An 18769-nucleotide genomic window follows, 5' to 3' on the forward strand; every position below is an offset into this window, starting at 1 on the left:
AGGCTGAGGAGCAGCAGTGGCTTCTGCCTGTGTTGTCCTGACTTTCTGTAACAACAGGTGACAGCACATCGGCCCTCAGGACACAAGTGTCACCTCTGAGTTTCCCATCCATCCCTGCTGCCTATTTTTCTGCATTCAATTTCTTCACATTGATCATAAACATAGAACACATGGCTGTGAGCCAGTTACCACATTAGATGGGGCTTTAAGTTTTTAAAACAGGGTCTTGCAATGCAGCACAGCCTGTGCTCGAATTCGGCAATCCTCCTGCCTCAGCCTTCCAAGTGCTAAGACCACAGGCATGCACCACCACCTCTAACCTAACCAAGCCCGAGCCAATTTTACTCTAAAAGTGCCACTTCCTTTGCCATTCCCAACATTTCCTTTCATTCACAGGGAGGCCTCAGAGGGAAGGGACTCACCCGGCTCAGCGCAAGGTACTCATTTCAGTCATTGGAGAGCTTTCACCATCGGGTCCTCTCCCCAGAAACAAGGAGGAATGCTGCCCAAAGGGCCACTCAGGCCGACTTGGCTGGCTATTATCTCTGTCCTTAGGAGATAAAGGACCAGCCCACAGGACAAGGGTCAAAGATAAATAAAATGGGAACACCAAGAAACAGAGAGAGAGACCTTGGCCCCATTCAGTCCACACCACAGTGAAGCAGGAACCCAGAGCTTGACAAATAAGCTGCTAGATGTCTACTCTCCTCCCACAAGTGTGGTATACGTTCTTAAGACGGAGTCCTGGACAACTGAGTTTTGTTTTTTTTTTTCGGGAAGTTGAGGCTTTTGGGGCTTTCTACTCTTTTATCCTAGGTCCCCTTTTATTTTTATATTTAAGACTATGTTACCTTAGTTGGCCTTGAACTTCCAATCCTCCTTCTTCAACCTCTAGAGAGGCTGAAATTACAATACAATGCCATACTGAGCTTTGGAGACATGGCTTGTTTTTAGAGTCAGGGTTTCTGTGTGTAGCCCTGTCTGTCCTGGAACTCACTCTGTAGATCAGAGATCCACCTCCCTCTACTTCCTGAGTGCTGGGAATAAAGGTATGCGTAGCTGCCTCTAGATGAACTTTTTTTTAAAGGTTTATTTATTATTATACATAAGTACACTGTAGCTGTCTTCAAACACACCAGAAGAGGGAGTCAGATCTCATTATGGATGGTTGTGAGCCACCATGTGGTTGCTGGGATTTGAACTCATGACCTTTGGAAGAGCAGTCAGTGCTCTTACCCGCTGAGCCATCTCACCAGCCCTAGATGAACTTTTGTTTAAGTTTTTTTTTTTTTTTTTTTTTTTTGGTTTTTCGAGACAGGGTTTCTCTGTGTAGCCCTGGCTGTCCTGGCACTCACTTTGTAGACCAGGCTGGCCTCGAACTCAGAAATCCGCCTGCCTCTGCCTCCCAAGTGCTGGGATTAAAGGCATGCGCCACCACGCCCGGCTCTAGATGAACTTTTAATCACAAGTCTAAATAACGAATAGACAGTCTCAGCCTCTTTTTATGTAATCAAAATAATTATTTTATAATCCTCTCAATTAAATAGGTCACAATGAAAGGAGCTTCCTAAAATTATCTTCTCTGGGCTTAGTGGCTCACACCTGTAACCCTAACAGTCAGGATGCTGGAGCAGGGTTGATGTGAGTTCAAGGTCAGCCTGGGCTACATAGTTCCAGACCAGCCAGAAATACATAGCAAAACTGTCTCTAAGAGCAGAAAACAAAACAAAGCAAAAATTAACATGTTTTGTTTTCTTATTTGGGTCTTTTGTTTCTTTGTTGTTTCCACCCCATCCCCCACCTCCATAGTTTCTTAAAATCTGAGTAATCTATTAAATATAAGAAATTATTCTCTCATTACCTGTCTTAGTCAGGGTTTTACTGCTGTGAACAGACACCATGACCAAGGCAAGTCTTATAAAAAAACAACATTTAATTGGGGCTGGCTTACAGGTTCAGAGGTTCAGTCCATTATCATCAAGGTGGGAGCATGGCAGTATCCAGGCAGACATGGCTCAGGCAGAGCTGAGAGTTCTACATCTTCATCCAAAGGCTGCTAGTGGAAGACTGACTTCCAGGCAACTAGGGTGAGGATCTTAAGCCCACACCCACAGTGACACACCCATTCCAACCAGGCCACACCTCCAAATGGTGCCACTCCCTGGCCCAAGAGTATACAAACCATCACATTACCTATGCTTATATTAATTATTGTCTTTCAGAGAGAAGGCTCAGGTGACTCACATTTGAGAAACTGCTAAATTCTCTTACTCCAGCAACATTTAAGCGATACTTGTATAATAAATTGCAAATAGCTTGAAACTATGAATGGATACATTAAGCTTCCATCTTAGAGCTTTACTGCTGTGAACAGACACCATGACCAAGGCAACTCTTATAAGGACAACATTTAATTGGGGCTGGCTTACAGGTTCAGAGATTCAGTCCATTATCATCAAGGCAGAGCATGGCAGCATCCAGGCAGGCATGGTACAGAAGGAACTGAGAGTTCTACATCTTCATGGAAGGCCACTAGGAGAAGCCTAGCTTCCAGGCAGCTAGGACAAGGATCTTAAGCCCACACCCACAGTGGCACACCTACTCCAACAAGGCCATACCTCCAAATAGTGCCACTTCCTGGGCCAAACATATTCAAACCATGACAGTTACTCTTTCCACTTCTACCTGATTAAAGACCTCCAATAATTATAAAATAAAAGTGAGCTAGGCCCTGGGCTGAACAGTGGCAAGCCATGTATTTGACAACTGTCATTGACCACGTTCCAGCTTCCAGGCACATTCACAAGCATGTTATCTGACTCTTCCAGGAAATGGGTCTATTACTGTGAATCAGCCTGGAGCCCCTGGGAAAATGCTCCTGGAGCCTTCTGACTTTTTTCCTTCCTTCCTTCCTGGTCTTTTGTTTTCCTGTGTTAATCTAATCTGAGAAGGGTGAGATCTCTGTCAGCTGGTAGAGTGGGGTGGGGTGAATTGAAAAGAGACCAGGATGGCAGAGGCAGTGTGTGGTGTGTGTGTGTGTGTGTGTGTTTGTGTAGGCATGTACAGGGTGAATATGTGTGTATCTGGTGTGTCTGGTGTGTATGTGTGTGGTATGCATATATGCATGGTATGTATATGTGATGTGTATAATGTGTATGTGCACGGTATATGTATGTGATGTATATATATATGTCTGTGTGTAGGGGGTGAATATGTATGTGAGTAGTGTGTGTATATGGTATGTGCCACGTGTGTGGGTGAATATGTGTGTGGCATGTGTATGTGTGTAGTGTGTAGTGGGTGAATATCTGTATGTGTGTGTATATGTGATATGTATATTGTGGTGTGTGTGGTATATGCACACACATTAATTTCAGGATGCTATGTTGTTGTTCAAACATGGCTATATATTACTATCTTGTTGTTTTTGTTTTTGTTTTTTTGTTTTTTGTTTTTTTGAGACAGGGTTTCTCTGTATAGCCCTGGCTGTCCTGGAACTCACTCTGTAGACCAGGCTGGCCTTGAACTCAGAAATCTGCCTGCTTCTGCCTCCCAAGTGCTGGGATTAAAGGCACGTGCCACCACCGCCCAGCTCTTGTTGTTTATACATGACCATGTTGTTGTTGAGATGTGGCTATGTAGCACGCTGTTTAGCCTTGGCTGTGTAGCACTGGCTGGCCTGGAACTCTACATCCTCCTCAACCTCCTGAACTGGGTTTACAAGCATTCACCCTTAGCAGAGTCCAACCTTTTGAAACTTAGGATGAGGGGTGGGGAGATGGCTTAGCCAGTAAAACATTCGCTGCCCAAATGGGAAGACCAGAGTCCTATTCTCAGCAGCTACATCAGTGCCAAGCAGATACAGTGCCACTCCTGTAAATCCAGCACACAGGAAGTGGAGACAGGGTCTCTCCAGAGTGAGCAAGCTATACTAGCCAATCAACAAGCGTTGGGTAGAAGTCTGTGCTCTGTGTCATCATATAAGGCGGAAAACAATCAAGGAAGACACCCAACATAAACCTCTGGCATCCTCACATATGTCCATCTGTGCACATGTCCCTGCATACACATGTATGCCCCATCATCCAGAGAGAGAGAGAGAGAGAGAGAGAGAGAGAGAGAGAGAGAGAGAGAGAGAACAGATATATGCTTAGGGTAAGTTGTAAGTTCCCAAGGCAGTAAGAGCAGGGCCCATGGGAGATGATGATGTAGTCATAAGGCACATAGGACCCTCCCTTGAATGAGGGAGTAATTCTCCCACTGGGGTGAGAAAGCATGTCTAAAGTATGTGGGCTCCTTACTGCCTCAGTGCCTCAGCCTGAGATACAATCAACACTAAGCAATCTCAACAAAGATGGCCTTCTCCTAGCAGCCTTCCATGAAGATGTAGAACCCTCAGTTCCTCCTGCACCATGTCTGCCTGGATGCTGCCATGCTTCTACCTTGATGCTAATAGACTGAACCTCTGAACTGTAAGCCAGCCCCAATTAAATGTTGTTTTTATAAGAGTTGTCTTGGTCATGGTGTCTGTTCACAGCAGCAAACCCCTAATGAAGAAAGAAGTTGGTACCAGGAACTGGGGTATTTGCTGTGATAGGCTTGGCCATGCTTTTGTTTAGAAGAATGTGGATTTTGGAACTTTGGATTTGGAAAGTAGTGGAATGCTTTAGATGGGGCCAAATAGGCCATCCTAGTAGGAAAATGAAAAACTTTGTTGCTGAGAGTAATTTGAATTGTTCAGACCTGGCCCAAGAGGTTTCAGTGGAGAAGATTTTCAGTATGTGATGTAGGGACTGTTTGTGTGTTATGTTGGTGGAAAATATGGCTGCTTTTTTGCCATTGTCTGAATAGTCTGCCTGAGGTTAAGGGGAAGAGATTTTAAATTGATTGCTTTGAAAAAGGAAGTCTCAAAACAGCCTGCTATAAATTCTGTTGTGTGGTTACTAAAATTCACTCTTGGTTTTTTAAAGATTTATTTTATTTATTATATGTAAGTACACTGTATGTGTCTTCAGACACCCCAGAAGAGGGCATCAGATCTCATTACATATGATTGTGACCAGCCTGGTCTACAGAGTGAGTTCCAGGACAACCAGGGCTACATGGAGAAACCCTGTCTCAAACAAACAAACAACAAAAACAAAAACAGATGGTTGTGAGCCACCATGTGGTTGCTGTGATTTGAACTTGGGAACTTCAGAAAAGCAGTCAGTGCTCTTAACCACTGAGCCATCTCTCCAGCCCTAAAGTTCACTCTTATGAAGAGCATTTTAATGAAAAGAAGCAAGCTGAGAAAGAAAAAATACAAAATATATGGTTCAAGTATTAAAGGGGCACCAGGAAGTAGAATGGAGCTGAATCCTATTTTCTAGGATTTAACAGATTAAGGGAGTGGGACTTTGGGGCAAGATCCCAGCCAGCTAGATTTAGGTCCAGACATGGTGGTACACACCTTTAATCCCAAGAGACAGCCATGGAGATCTCAGGGTTCAAGGTCAATCTACAGAGCAAGTTCCAGGTCAGCCAAGTTTAGGCAGTGAAGGAGTGGAAGACAGAAAGCTGTGATAATGTAACAGAACAAGAGGGGCCATATTCCAGCCCCAGCAAGTAGCAGGACCCAGCATGGCCATTCAGCTCTGGCTCTATAGTCAAGAATAGAAGGGACTACTGGGACAATTGATGCTGGTTAGCTGGAGCTGGAAAATAGTGGTAATTAAGAAGAGACCAGCATCAATGAGGTGAAATCTGGGAAGTGTTTTCTGAGAGCACAAAGAAGTCAAGGCTTAGCACCATGATGAGAGACTATTGGTGAAGCCTAGTTGTAGTGGAAGATCTCAGGGTTTTGAAGATGCCAGTACCATGGGATGATCACCAAGAACAGTAGCAGCTGTGGATTGGAGTCAACAAGAGCTTAGAGTTCTGTAGAGGGCAGAGCTGGAGATGTGACCCAAACCCTGTGGAGGAGACCAAAAGATCACGTGTGGATCCCAGGCATTTGAACAAGAAGTTGTAACACTAAAGTTGCTTTGGAGACCCCCAAGATGTTCAAGATGCCAGAGCTGTGGGCTATCTGCTGAGGAAAGATGCTAATGGAGTGGAACCAGCCCAGAAGAATGTTGTTGCAATCAACAAAGATGAAAAAGGAATTGGAGATCTGAAGACTGCTTTGACATCAGCCATGGAGATGCAGAGTTTGGAGTCTGCCCTGCTGGTTCCCTATCTTGCTTTGGGGATTACAGTTAAGTGTTTGGATGAATCTCAGAAGAAACTTTGAACTTGGGACTTTTAACATTGTTGAGACTGCTATAGACTATGGGGGCTTTGGAAATTGAACTAAATGTATTTTGCATCATGCTATGTTTAAGTATGGCCACTATAGACTCATGTGTTTGAACAGCCTATGGGAGCCAGGTAGTGGAATATGATGCTTTGTATATTCTTGGCCCAGGAAGTGGCACTGTTAGAAGGTGTGATCCTGTTGGAGTGGGTGTGGCCTTGTTGGAGTAGGTGTGTCACTGTGGGCTTTAAGACTCTTGTCCTAGCTGCCTGGAAGCTAGGCTTCTCCTAGCAGCCTTCCATGAAGATATAGAACTCTCAGCTCCTCCTACACCATGCCTGCTTGGATGCTGCCATGCTCCCCCCTTGATGATACTGGACTAAACCCCTACACCTGTAAGCTAGCCCCACTTAAATGTTGCTTTTTATAAGAATTGCCTTGGTCATGGTGTCTGTTTGCAGCAGCAAACCCTAAGACAGTCTCCATCCAGTTCCCACCAAGAGACCCTAAAAAAGCCCAGCAGGAAGGCAATGTGTAGACTTCCTCCCTCAACCCTTCTCACTTAGGGAGCTCTCACTTTTCCTTAATAGGTCTATATTTACTTGCCCACTCCGTGTATTCACTTTCCTTATTATTCTTGGATATGAGGCTGGGAACTCAGAGGCCATTGGCTCCGGGTGACTGCATGTTGGGTATCCTGGACCCTAGCACTCTGGCTGGAACTCACCAAAAGCTGAGGAAGGTTTCATCTCTCTAAAAGAACCCACATCAGGAGGTCTCTTTGGACTCAGGATGATTCTCCTACCTCAAAGAAGTCAAACCAAGACACAGGAGAAAAAAAAAAAGAAGAAGAAGAACTATTTTCCCAGGAGTAAACCCTCATTCTCTTCAACTCCCAGCTTCTGTGAAGCTTAAAGTGAGAGTCAGAGCAGATGTTAGCAGAAACCTTGTTTTACTTCCATCCATGTACACACATGCCTACATATTCACTCACAATAATAATAATAACAACAACAATAACAAGGATTTGCCAGCATGAGAACCCTGGTTGCTACCTAAAGGGACGCAATGACAAGCACTACTGAGAGGTCACCTGCTTCCAGCAACTTCCACCAAAGGTGGCAGCAAAGAGCCAGCAAGAGGCTGCAAGAGAAGTTGCAAGCTCCTGAAAACATCCCTTCCCAAAATTCCATAGAACACCAAGTAGTGAGAAGCCAATAAACCTTGGGCTGAAAGCATTACCTCATCAGGATGAGCCCCAGTTAGCTGAATACTACGGGCAAAGCGTGCCTTTAACCCTCTCTAACACTATGTATGAGACTCCTTATTCCCACACTGCCTCTTGTTTTCAAATCAGGAAAATGGGTAAGTGTGGGATCAACAGACCTTGCTCTCACACTTTACAATAAGCATACCACAATACTAAAAGGCAGTTGTGAGGTCTGTATTCCCATCCCCCCAAATTATTTGGTAACCATCTGCAACAGATTGTTAAATATGGGATAGGTAGGAAGGGATGATGTGAGCAAACTCTTAGATCTTTTTCTAAATTTGCAGTGGAATTGCCAGGAGGACCAAAACCAAGAAGAATTAGCAAAGATCAAAACATTCTGAGAAAGAATGCAGGCCTTGAGGCTCCAGCTCTTGGGAGGCAGGGGCAGGCAGATCTCTGTCTATTGCTGGGTTTTGTTTTTATTATTTTATTTGTGTGTGTATGAGTGTTTGGCTTGCATGAATGTCTGTGCACCAAATACATGCCGTACCTGCACAAGCTAGAAGGAAGCATGGGATGCCCTGGGACTGCAGTTACAGACATGACACATGAGTCACCATGTGGGTGCTGGGAACAGAACCTGGGGCTTCTGCAAGAGCAACAAGTGATCTTAACCACCGAGCCATCTCTCTGGTCCCATTTGTTTGTTTTTGACACAGGGTCTCTCTATGTAGCCCTAGCTATCCTGGAGCTCACTGTGTAGACCAGGCTGGCTCAGAGACCCTCCTGCTTCTGCTGGGTCATTGCACCCAGCCCAGTTTCTCCTCACTTCTTTTTTTTTTTTTTTAAAGATTTATTTATTTATTATATGTAAGTACACCGTAGCTGTCTTCAGACACTCCAGAAGAGATTCAGTTATCATTACAGATGGTTGTGAGCCACCATGTGGTTGGTGGGATTTGAACTCAGGGCCTTCAGAAGAGCAGTCGGTGCTCTTAACCACTGAGCCATCTCTCCAGCCCAGTTTCTCACTTCTTTGAGGCAGGGTCCTCAGCACTAATTTGACCAGCTGAACTTGAGCTCACGGAAATTTACCTACCTCTCGGTCCTGGGTGTTGGGATTAAGATGTGTTCCATCCAGCCCTTGGAGATCCTGTCTAAACCCCTCTGGCTTTAAAAAAAAAAAGATCTATATACAGATATAGATATAGATATATAGATATATAGATACACACACACGATGAGTATACTGTAGCTGTCTTCAGACACACCAGAAGAGGACATCAGATGGTTGTGAGCCACCATGTGGTTTCTGGGAATTAAACTCAGGACCTTTGGAAGAACAGTCAGTGCTCTTAACCGTTGAGCCATCTCTCCAGCCCTGGTTTTTTCTTTTTCTTTTTTTTTTTTTTAACTACAAATTTTCTAAAAGTTATCCTCATAAACTGCATCTTCCATTTTTTCATGAAACCTGCCAAAAAGCATCCCTATTTGTAAAAAGGTAAGGAACCAGGATCAGACAAATCACATTCCACGGTGAGGCAAGTACTCAGTACACCTGTCTCTCTGTCGTCTCTCTGTCATTAAAGCTTGTATTTGATGGGACCAGGAACAGAGGAGTGCCTGCTCCAAAAGCTTTGCTTGGTGATTAAAGCCACTAAGGATGGGAGACACAGTTGAGGAGATTAATATTTTCTACCATGTTAAAGCTGTTAACCCAGGGACTGGCAAGATGGCTCAGCTGGGTAAATGCCCTTGCCACCAAGCCTGACAAACTTGAGTGTGAGCCCCAGGGACTTCATGGTAGAAGAAGAGGCCTCGCTCCCACAGACTGTTCTCTTGCCCTCCACTTGCACACACTGACCTGTATAAGCACACATGTATACACATACACAAATTAATAAAATGTAATCCTTCTTAATAGTTATTACCTCTTACCTAACAGCTAGTCTACAGACAAGAAACAAAACTAACAGTCACTGAAAATGCTGAGCTGACTAAGGAAGGTAGGCCTGGCTACCATAAGGAACATAATTATATCCTTTCTTCTAAGTTACTGTATTACTTAGTCATTTTATCCCAGGCTGATCTCAAACTCACCACATAGCCAAGCACGAAAGCTTGATCCTCCCTCCTCTATTTGCCCAGTGCCAGGCTTACAGGAATGCACCTCCATGCCTTGTTTATGAAGTGGCATGCATCAAACTGGCTCAGCCTACATTCGACCAACTGAGCCACATCCCCAGCGCCTCTGTAATCTTTAAATGCCAAGATACTAGAAGATCGTCATTTGTCGTTGGCTCTACAACAAGTTATAAAGCAGCAACGCTTAGTGAACTAGGTTAAAACAACAGCTGATTGGCTTTTTCTATAATGCAACTCCCACCTTCCATAACGTAGCCAGGCCTGTTTTCAACTCAGTCCAGACTGTAGCCAACCATTTCCAAACCTGTTGGTGGTCTGTGGAACATTATTAATAGGAAATCCTACAACAGAATGATTTAATAATATAAAACAGAACTAGACACTAAAATCCTCCAGAGACAACACATTCTACTTTGAATTGTGCCTGGTATGCGCTATAAGAATACTACTCACCTTGGGGGTCTTGTTTTGGTGTCTTGAAGACCCTTTGTCTTCAGCACTTGGCTCAGTCGGCTGACATGTCCCATGTGTCTGTGTTCATGGTGTTTATGTCAGATTGTTGTTTATTCAGACATGGCCTCCACTAGAACCACAAACACAATGGAAGGAGCTTACTCCCTTTCATGAAGCTCCTTAGTAGTTTGTGGCATTTGTTGAACATCTTTGCGATGTGCCAGGGACTTTTTCCTACACTGGAAGTTCCCAAACTTTCTCTATTCAAAGAACTCACAGTGTCTCGGGAATTTTCCGCTGTGTTTTGAGGCCAAAAGAAATACCTCAACGGGGTCGGGAAGATGGCTCAGAGGGCAAAGGCAGTTTTGGGGTGGCTTTTGTTGTTTATTGGCTAACTTGGGGGCTTTAGTTTCTTTTTTAAGCTTATGAACTGAGTGTACCCTGGACACCACATGCACGCTGGTAGCGGAGGCCAGAAGCTGGCATTGGCTTCCCCTGGAACTGGAATTGCAGACAGTTGTGCGGCACCATGTGGGGTTTTTTTTTTGAACTGTAATAAATTCCTTTTATAAACAAAATCTTAACTGAAAAGCCACAGTAGATGGAAAAGGAGAAAGGCTATTACTTTGAAAAATCCAGTGAACATCTACAATAGTTTTTTTACAGCACATTTAGGTATTCTAGGGTTTTATATCTTTACCTGCCTTCCATTTCTTAGTTGTTCCTTACAAATTTGCCAATTATGAACACAGATTTGACCTCAAAGCCAGTCTTGAGTTAGAGTGCCAGGAAAAGCAAAAATCCAAATGTTTATCTTGATATTACAGTTTTAATTTTTAAAAACAGTTGTTTAGGACAAAATACTCAAAAATGGGGGGGGGCACAAAAGAGTCCAAGCATGTCCTACATAACTCCCACAGAACTCCCAAAGGCATCAGTGCAATGTGCCGTCCTCCGTAACTGTACTACCACCTACTAACCAAAGAACCATGAGGTTTCTCTTAGGAAAATGTGGGCCAAAAATTTTGTTGCATCTTTTCATATATACATTTCCCCTTAAAATTGTCATATCTTTATAACAGCATAGGCCCTGAAGGTAGAATTTTTCTTTAACTTGTTGTGAAATTTGAAATTTAAATTTTATGTATTGTTTACAATCGGAATGAATCACTGGATTCATTTGGTTTGCTCTGTTTTAATCAGTCAGAGTTTATATTCTGTTAAAGAATTTGCATCAGTTTAAATATTAAAAGATACTTGGTTGAAACAGCTGGCAAACAGAAAATATACATTTAGAAATCAGAATTTCCATTAGTTTTACTTCTCCAGTGAACTGTAAAGCAAATATCTGAAGTGAATCTTCGGGGTGGGGGTACTGAAACCTTTCCTAGAATAAGTATGTTTCACTGTGTGGGAGCAGAAATCTGTGGCGAAAGGTTTTCCTTTTCTTTTCTTTTTATCCCCATTCCTGAAAGTTGCAGATCCACACAAAACTTAACAGAAATTTGGCAAGGAAATAAATAACACATAAACACACATTCTATATATGTATATACAATGCCATATAGATATGTATTTATTATGTCATAAACTACAATAGGTAACGTTAAAGACTTCTCCCTTCACTTGTACATTGAGATGAATGTCTCTCTAAAGACTGCAGTATATGTGCGTTTCAAGGTTAGGTAACAGTGTACTATGTATGGTTTTATATCTAGGCTCGCCTTGTCCATCTGTCTGTTCGGGGGTATCTGTGTCTAAGCACAATATCTTCACACTGTGCTGTATTGCTGCTGAACTAAGTGCACTTTCCCCATTCCCAGGGCACTGGCTTCAGACAATTCAGTTCAATACTGTTACTTTCCGTCTCACCATGTGGTTTCTATGAATCAAACTCAGTCCTCTTAACCACTGAGCCATCTCTCCAGCTCCTGGTTTGGGGTTGCTTTTTGCTGTTGTTTTGCTGTGCTTTGGGGACAGGGCCACACTGTATAGTCCTAGCTGGGCTCATGTTTGAAGTGATCCTCCTGCCTCTGCCCACCCCAAGTTCCATGCCCTCCTCTAGTGCTTGCTTTTGAGGTAGGGTCTCGTAGGCCACACTCACCTCAAACTCATGGCAATCCTGTTGGCTGAGCACTGGGGATGCAGGTGTCACCGCATCCCCTGAAATTTGGATCATTTGAGGTGATCTGGGCCACGCCTTCTCATGGCAGCCTATATACAAGAGGAGAAAGAAAATTCTCTTTGCATGCTTGCCCTTGCCAGCATGGCTGATCCTTCACTGTGGCATTAGAGCCTTTTTTTTTTTTTTTTCTGGGTTCTGGTATATACTGAAGGCCAGCTGAGATATCCTGCCTGTGGACTGAATAACTGCTGGATTCTTGGACTTTCTGTCAGAGGACAGCCATCATTGAACTAGAAGGACCACAGTCTGTAGGCCATTTTGATAAACTCATGCACACACACACTTCGTTCTGTTCCTCTAGGAACCCTGTCTGATTTGGCCACTAAGATTCTTTTTTTTTTTTTCGAGACAGGGTTTCTCTGTATAGCTCTGGCTGTCCTGGACCTCACTCTGTAGACCAGGCTGGCCTTGAACTCAGAAATCTGCCTGCCTCTGCCTCCCTAGTGCTGGAATTAAAGGCGTGTGCCACCATGCCCGGCCGGCCACTAAGATTCTTAACCTACAATTCTACCCGGAATCAAATTATGGCTAAGATGTAACAGTATAGCAAAGACATTTTAGATCCAGTGTTGATACCTCTCTCTCACACATTTTGAGAAAGGATCTCATTTGACTAGCCCACTGGTTTTCAGCCTTCCCCATGCTGCAGTTCCTCATGTTGTGGCGACCCACAACCTTCAAATGATTTTGTTGCAGCTCCTTACCTGTAACCTTGTTAAGGTTTTGAGTTGTAATGTAAATAGTTTTGGAGATAGAGGGTTGCCAAAGGGGTCTCGACCCACAGGATGAGAACCACTCTCCTAGGCTCACCACATAGCTGACACTTTGTAAACCAGGTTGGCCTGGAACTCAAAGAACCACCTGCCTCTGCCTCCTGAGCGCTGAGATTAAAGGCATAAATCACTACACTGGGCCTGGCCCTGAAGCCTTGAGACTCAGGTCTGCACCTGGATCCCAGGTATTGGGAATTTGGGTGTGCTCCAGCACACCTGCCTTTGTGCAGTTTCTCAAGAAGCAATTTAGCTAGGGGGAGAAGTGTGCAGGTGTGTCGGAGGCGAGCCATCTGTCTCACAGCTGGAATGAGAGGCTGCAGGCCATGCCTGTAGGGAAGTATTTCTTGCTTGAACCATAAAGCATTTGTGGACGTGTGACTAGTCAGTAAGGCTCCAAAGGCAGATGAAGGAGGATGATTAGAAAAGTCCAGACACTGGCAATCTGGGAGGACAGAGGGAGAGAGGGCTGGAGAGATGGCTCAGTGGCTAAGAACATGCACTGCTCTTCTAGGGACCTAGCCATGGTTCCCAGCATCTACACTGAGTGGTTCACAGCTTTCTGTAATTCCAGCTCCGCAGGATCTGACCCTTTTTTGTTTTGCTTTGTTTTTGTTTCTGTTTGGTTTTATTTTCCAAGACAGGGTTTCTCTGTGTAGCCCTGGCCATCCTGGAACTTACTATAGTCCAGGCTGGCCTCGAACTCAGAGATCCACTGCCTCTGACACTTGAGTGCTGGGATTAAAAATATATGCCACTACTACCTGGCCACATATCTGAACCTTAAAAAATAAAGTTGAATTAAAAAGAGGTAAGGACTGTGACCAGAGGGCTGTTTATTTTGTGATCTGATTTTGTTTTAAACTGTAGATATTTGCTTTATAATTCCATGTAACTCCTCCTCTGCCCCTCCCTCACCTTTCTTCCCTCTCTCTCTACGTAAACATATATGTCATTTTCTGTGTGCTTTCTATTTTATTTTTTATTTGTGTGTGTGTGTGTGTGTAGTGACAGATGATTGTGAGCCACTCTGTGTGAGTACCTAAGGGGGCTCCTCTGCAGGAGCGCAAGTGCTCATAACCATGAGCTGTGTCTCCAGCCCTTCTATTATTACACTTTAAAATAAATTACTTAAAGACAGCAAGGTAGCCTACAGCTATACCACCCTGTAGGCTCCTGGTCTTGTCTACAAGCGCAAATGAACCAATTATTAGCTAAAACTCTCTCACAGGTGTGCTCAGCCCCTCGGGTTTTTAATTCCAAATGTAGTCAAGTTGACAGCCAAGAACAGCCATCACAATGAGACTTTGAAAAAGTGTATGGGTTTCCAGGACAGTCAAGGCTACACAGAGAAACCCTGTCTATAAATAAGTAGATGTCCTTCACCACAGCCCAGCGTCTCTGGTTTCTTCTATGGTGTTCTTCACTCATGCTGTGGACAATCAGTTCAGACTGTGTCATTGTTAATGTTCACGCTCATTGTGAGTGTAACTGCCTTCAAGCCATTACAAAACCCACTGCCAGCGTTATCCTGGATAGGGATACACTCAAAGTGTTCCTCTTCTCTCCATTCTTGCTCCATACAGTGCTTGAGGGCTTAGCCAGAGCAATAGACAAGAGAGACAAATAAAAGGATATGAATGTGAAAGGAAAAACATTTGATTCTATTCACAGAACTCTTAAAAGATCCTAAAACTTCCCGTGGGAAAGTCTTAGAGCTGATAACTCATGAGCCAGGTTAGAAAATCAAAAAAATCAACAGTTTTCTCTCCTCCTCTCCCTCTTTCTCCTCTGCATCTTGGGTTGAGGCAGAGTCTCATGACTCACAAAGTAGCTGAGGATAATTTTGAACTTCTGAAGGTCCTGAGTTCAAATCCCAGCAACCACATGGTGGCTCACAACCATCCATAATGAGATCTGACGCCCTCTTCTGGTGTGTCTGAAGACAGCTACAGTGTACTCACATGTAATAAATAAATAAATAAATCTAAAAAAAAAAGAAAAAGAAAAGAAAACTCAAATAAATAAATAAAAATAAATCAAAAAAAAGAAAAAAAGAAAAAGAGAGAGACAAAAGAAAAGAAAGAAAAGGAAGGAAAAGGAGCACTGGCTGCTCTTCCTGAGTTACAGTCCCAGCAACCACATGGTGGCTCACAACCATCTGTCATGGGATTCAATGCCTTCTTCTGATGTATCTGAAGATAGCTACAGTGTACTCATGTACACAAAGTAAATAAATAATTATTTTTTTGAAAAAATGAAAGCCAGAGTGATGAGATGGTCGAGCAACTAAAAATGTTTGCTGCCAACGCAGTTTGATCCCTAGACTGCATAGAACAGAAGGAGAGGACAGAGTCCACAGGTTTCCTCTGACCTTCATCTATGTACTGTCTCTCTCTTTTATTCCACATAAATAAATATAGGTATTTTTTTAAAGATTTATTTATTTATTTTATTATATGTAAGTACACTGTAGCTGTCTTCAGACACACCAGAAGAGGGCATCAGATCTCATTACGGGTGGTTATGAGGCACCATGTGGTTGCTGGGATTTGAACTCAGGACCTTTGGAAGAGCGGTCCGGTGCTCTTACCTATTGAGCCATCTCACCAGCCCCCAAATATAGGTATTTTTTAAATCTTCTTTTAGTGTAAAAGGAAGGTTATTTGGGACCTGGGAAGGAGCCACAGGGAAGGGAGTGGAGGCAGAGAGAGAAAGGGGACAGAGAAGGACAGGGAGAGAGAAGAGAAAAAAGAAGGGAAGAGGACAGCCAGGAACACGTGGGGTAGAGGAAGAAGATGGAGAGAGGAAGAGAAAGAGCATATTTTTAATCTTAAAAAATAATACGAGGACTAGAGAAATGTCCCAGAGGTTAAAACAAACAAAGAAAAAAAAGATGTAATTAATAAATAAATAAGGCTCAGAAATATCAAAGGAGTCTCCTCAAAATTCTAAAAAGCCACACAAAGGCCCAATCGTGATATTAAAGACGCATTGTATAGACCTTCACCATTAAACAACTGGGTCTCTAGGAAGCTTAGAGTGGAAAAGAGTTTATCTCAGCGGTACAGAGACTCACTTCTGTACTTTGGAATGCACATGAGTGAGAGTCACGGGAAGCACACCAGCTTTCCTAGGAATTCTACTGAGAGTAGTGGTGCCAACTTGGAAGAGACTGTAGACCTTTGAAATGATGCTAACAGGAATTTAGGCAGTAAACCATGCACTGGGTTCATGCCTTTAATCCTGATGCTCCAAAGGCTGGGGATGGAGCAGCTAATCCAAGGAGAACGTGGGATACAAATCATTGTCTCAAAGTGGGAGGAAGGGGACAGAGAGACAGACAGACAGAGAGAGACAGAGGCAGCGAATGAGAGTTGGCTCTAGGTAGGGTGACTCATGCTTGTAGTCCCAGCACTTAGCTAGGTGTGACATAGGAGCACTGTGGGTTCAAGGACAGCTACACAGTGAGCACCAGCCTAGGCCACTTGTGGCCCTCTTTAAAAGAAAGAGAATGACCCAGAAGATGGACGTACAGTGTCATAAAAGATAGACTCATGACATAAAAGTTCAAAAGTACAGCTAGATGTAATCTCAGCTCTTGGGAGACGAGTTTAAGGTCACCGTCAGGAAGTCAGTCACATAGCGAGTTCCAGGCTGGCCATGACTCAAACAAACAAGTAACAAAATAAGACAAAAGATAACAGAGGATTAAGAGCACAATCCCATGTTTTCAGTTATATATTTATGAGCTAAATCTGGTGGCAGAAATACAATTGCAACACTTGGAGGCTGTGGTAGGATTACAAACCACAGGGCATCCTGGGCTATATAGTGAGGCCTTATTTCAAAAGACAACAGCAGAGCTGGAGAGATGGTTCCGTGGGTAAAGCAACCTCTGGACTCAAGTGAGAGACCCTGCCTCAATTTATAAGGTGAAGAGCTCCTATTGGGTGAGGAAAACACACAGTGTTAACCTGGGGCCTCCAGATACACGTGCACATGATACAATCATACCTGCCCACATATATGGGAGCATGCACATGCACATGGATTATATATATGAATATATATGAATATACGTGAAGAGAAAATAATCCACACTAAACTGATCATAAAGCCGGGCATGGTGGCGCATGCCTTTAATCCCAGCACTCGGGAGGCAGAGGCAGGCGGATTTCTGAGTTCGAGGCCAGCCTGGTCTACAAAGTGAGTTCCAGGACAGCCAGGGCTACACAGAGAAACCCTGTCTCAAAAAACCTAAACAAACAAACAAACAAACAAACAAACAAACAAATAAATAAATAAATAAACTGCTCATAACGCTTGCTTACAGGGAGTGGGATAGAGATTCATATTTACTATATTATATATTTCAACTTCAGTTCTTTTTTTTTTTTTTGGTTAACAAAGCAAAATCACTTTGATAAAAACACATTTTTGTGTAGACACACATTACCTACTTGATAGATAACATTAAAATTTACTATGTATATACAAGTACACTTATAAGCTTTTTAGGAACATTCTGCAAGCTTGACCTGCCTCAGAGAGACTTCAATGAAGGCCTCTCAACAAAAGCCTGTCATACCACTACATGCCACTAGGTGGCAGAACTCACACAAGTCCTCTCTACAGCGGCTCCTCATCCAGCGGGTCATGAGTCACTGAGTCCTGTAAGCTTCCCTCTGTGCTAAGCCAAAGATCCTCCTGCATAGTATTATCCCCTGCTTCATCTTGGACCCGTAAATGTGCAGTGCCGGCCTGAACCCACAGGGCAATATTTTGGGGATGGAAAGAGAGATGTATTTATGCATATGTTTCTGCAAACTTCTAAAATCCCACAATCAGCTTCATAGCCTCCTCCTTGAAACGCAGGAAAGAGAGGAGTGGAGTAAATGTCTCACTGCCAAGCTGGTCGACCTGAGTTGTCACGCCAGAATCCACGTGAAAAAGAAAACAGATTCCCACAGGTTGCCCTCTGCTTAGCGAGGGTTAAAATCTGGTACATACCTGAAACAGATAATTTTTTAAAATTGTACATACTGATTCACCTTGCATGTGTGTGTAGGGGTGTTCAGTGCACAGGTAAGAGGACAACTTGCAGGAGTCAGTTCTCTCCTTCCACCATGTGGGTCCTGACGATTGAAGCCTGCCAGAAAGTGCCTTTACCCACTGAGCCAGCCGTCTAGCCAGCTCAAACCAAAGCTATTTGCTGGTAACTTCAGCAGGAAGTTGGGCAGGTAAGATGGCTCATGGTTTTAATCCAAGTATGCTAGAAGCAGAGGCAGGCAGATCTGAGTTTGAGGCCAGCCTGGTCTATAGAGTGAGTTCCAGGACAGCCAGGGCTATGTATATAGTTTTTTTCATTCCACCCCCTGGCAGGCTAGAGCCTGGGCTCTCACAGCGTGCTGCATGCGGCTTATTTGACTCTTGAGAGTGGTCGTTCTCAGAAATGTCGTGAGAAAGATGGTATACAGTCGTTATTAAAAGGTGAGTTAAAGGGAGAGATGGCTTGGTGATTAAGAGCACTGGCTGGAGGCTGGTGAAATGGCTCAGCGGGTAAGAGCACTGACTGCTCTTCCAAACGTCCTAAGTTCAAATCCCAGCAACCACATGGTGGCTCACAACCACCCAAAATGAGATTGACCATCTCATAATGAGAGCTGACACCCTCTTCTGGTGTGTCTGAAGACAGCTACAGTGGTACTTAATAAAATGAATAA

General features: G+C 43.6%; 1 protein-coding gene across 1 annotated transcript in view; it reads right to left on the minus strand.

Annotated features, from left to right (window-relative positions):
• Fam13b (family with sequence similarity 13 member B) overlaps positions 1–10112 on the minus strand; it is a 91355-nt gene extending 81243 nt beyond the window's left edge. Inside the window, exon 1 of the mRNA XM_085833473.1 lies at positions 10089–10112. The gene's annotated coding sequence lies outside the window, so the exon portion shown is untranslated. The remainder of the gene's footprint in view (positions 1–10088) is intronic.
• Positions 10113–18769: the final 8657 nt, after the last annotated feature.

Source organism: Mus caroli, unplaced genomic scaffold (assembly GCF_978045245.1).
Source record: "Mus caroli unplaced genomic scaffold, Mus_caroli_1 scaffold_19, whole genome shotgun sequence".
In the NCBI taxonomy this organism is placed as follows: Eukaryota; Metazoa; Chordata; class Mammalia; order Rodentia; family Muridae; genus Mus; species Mus caroli.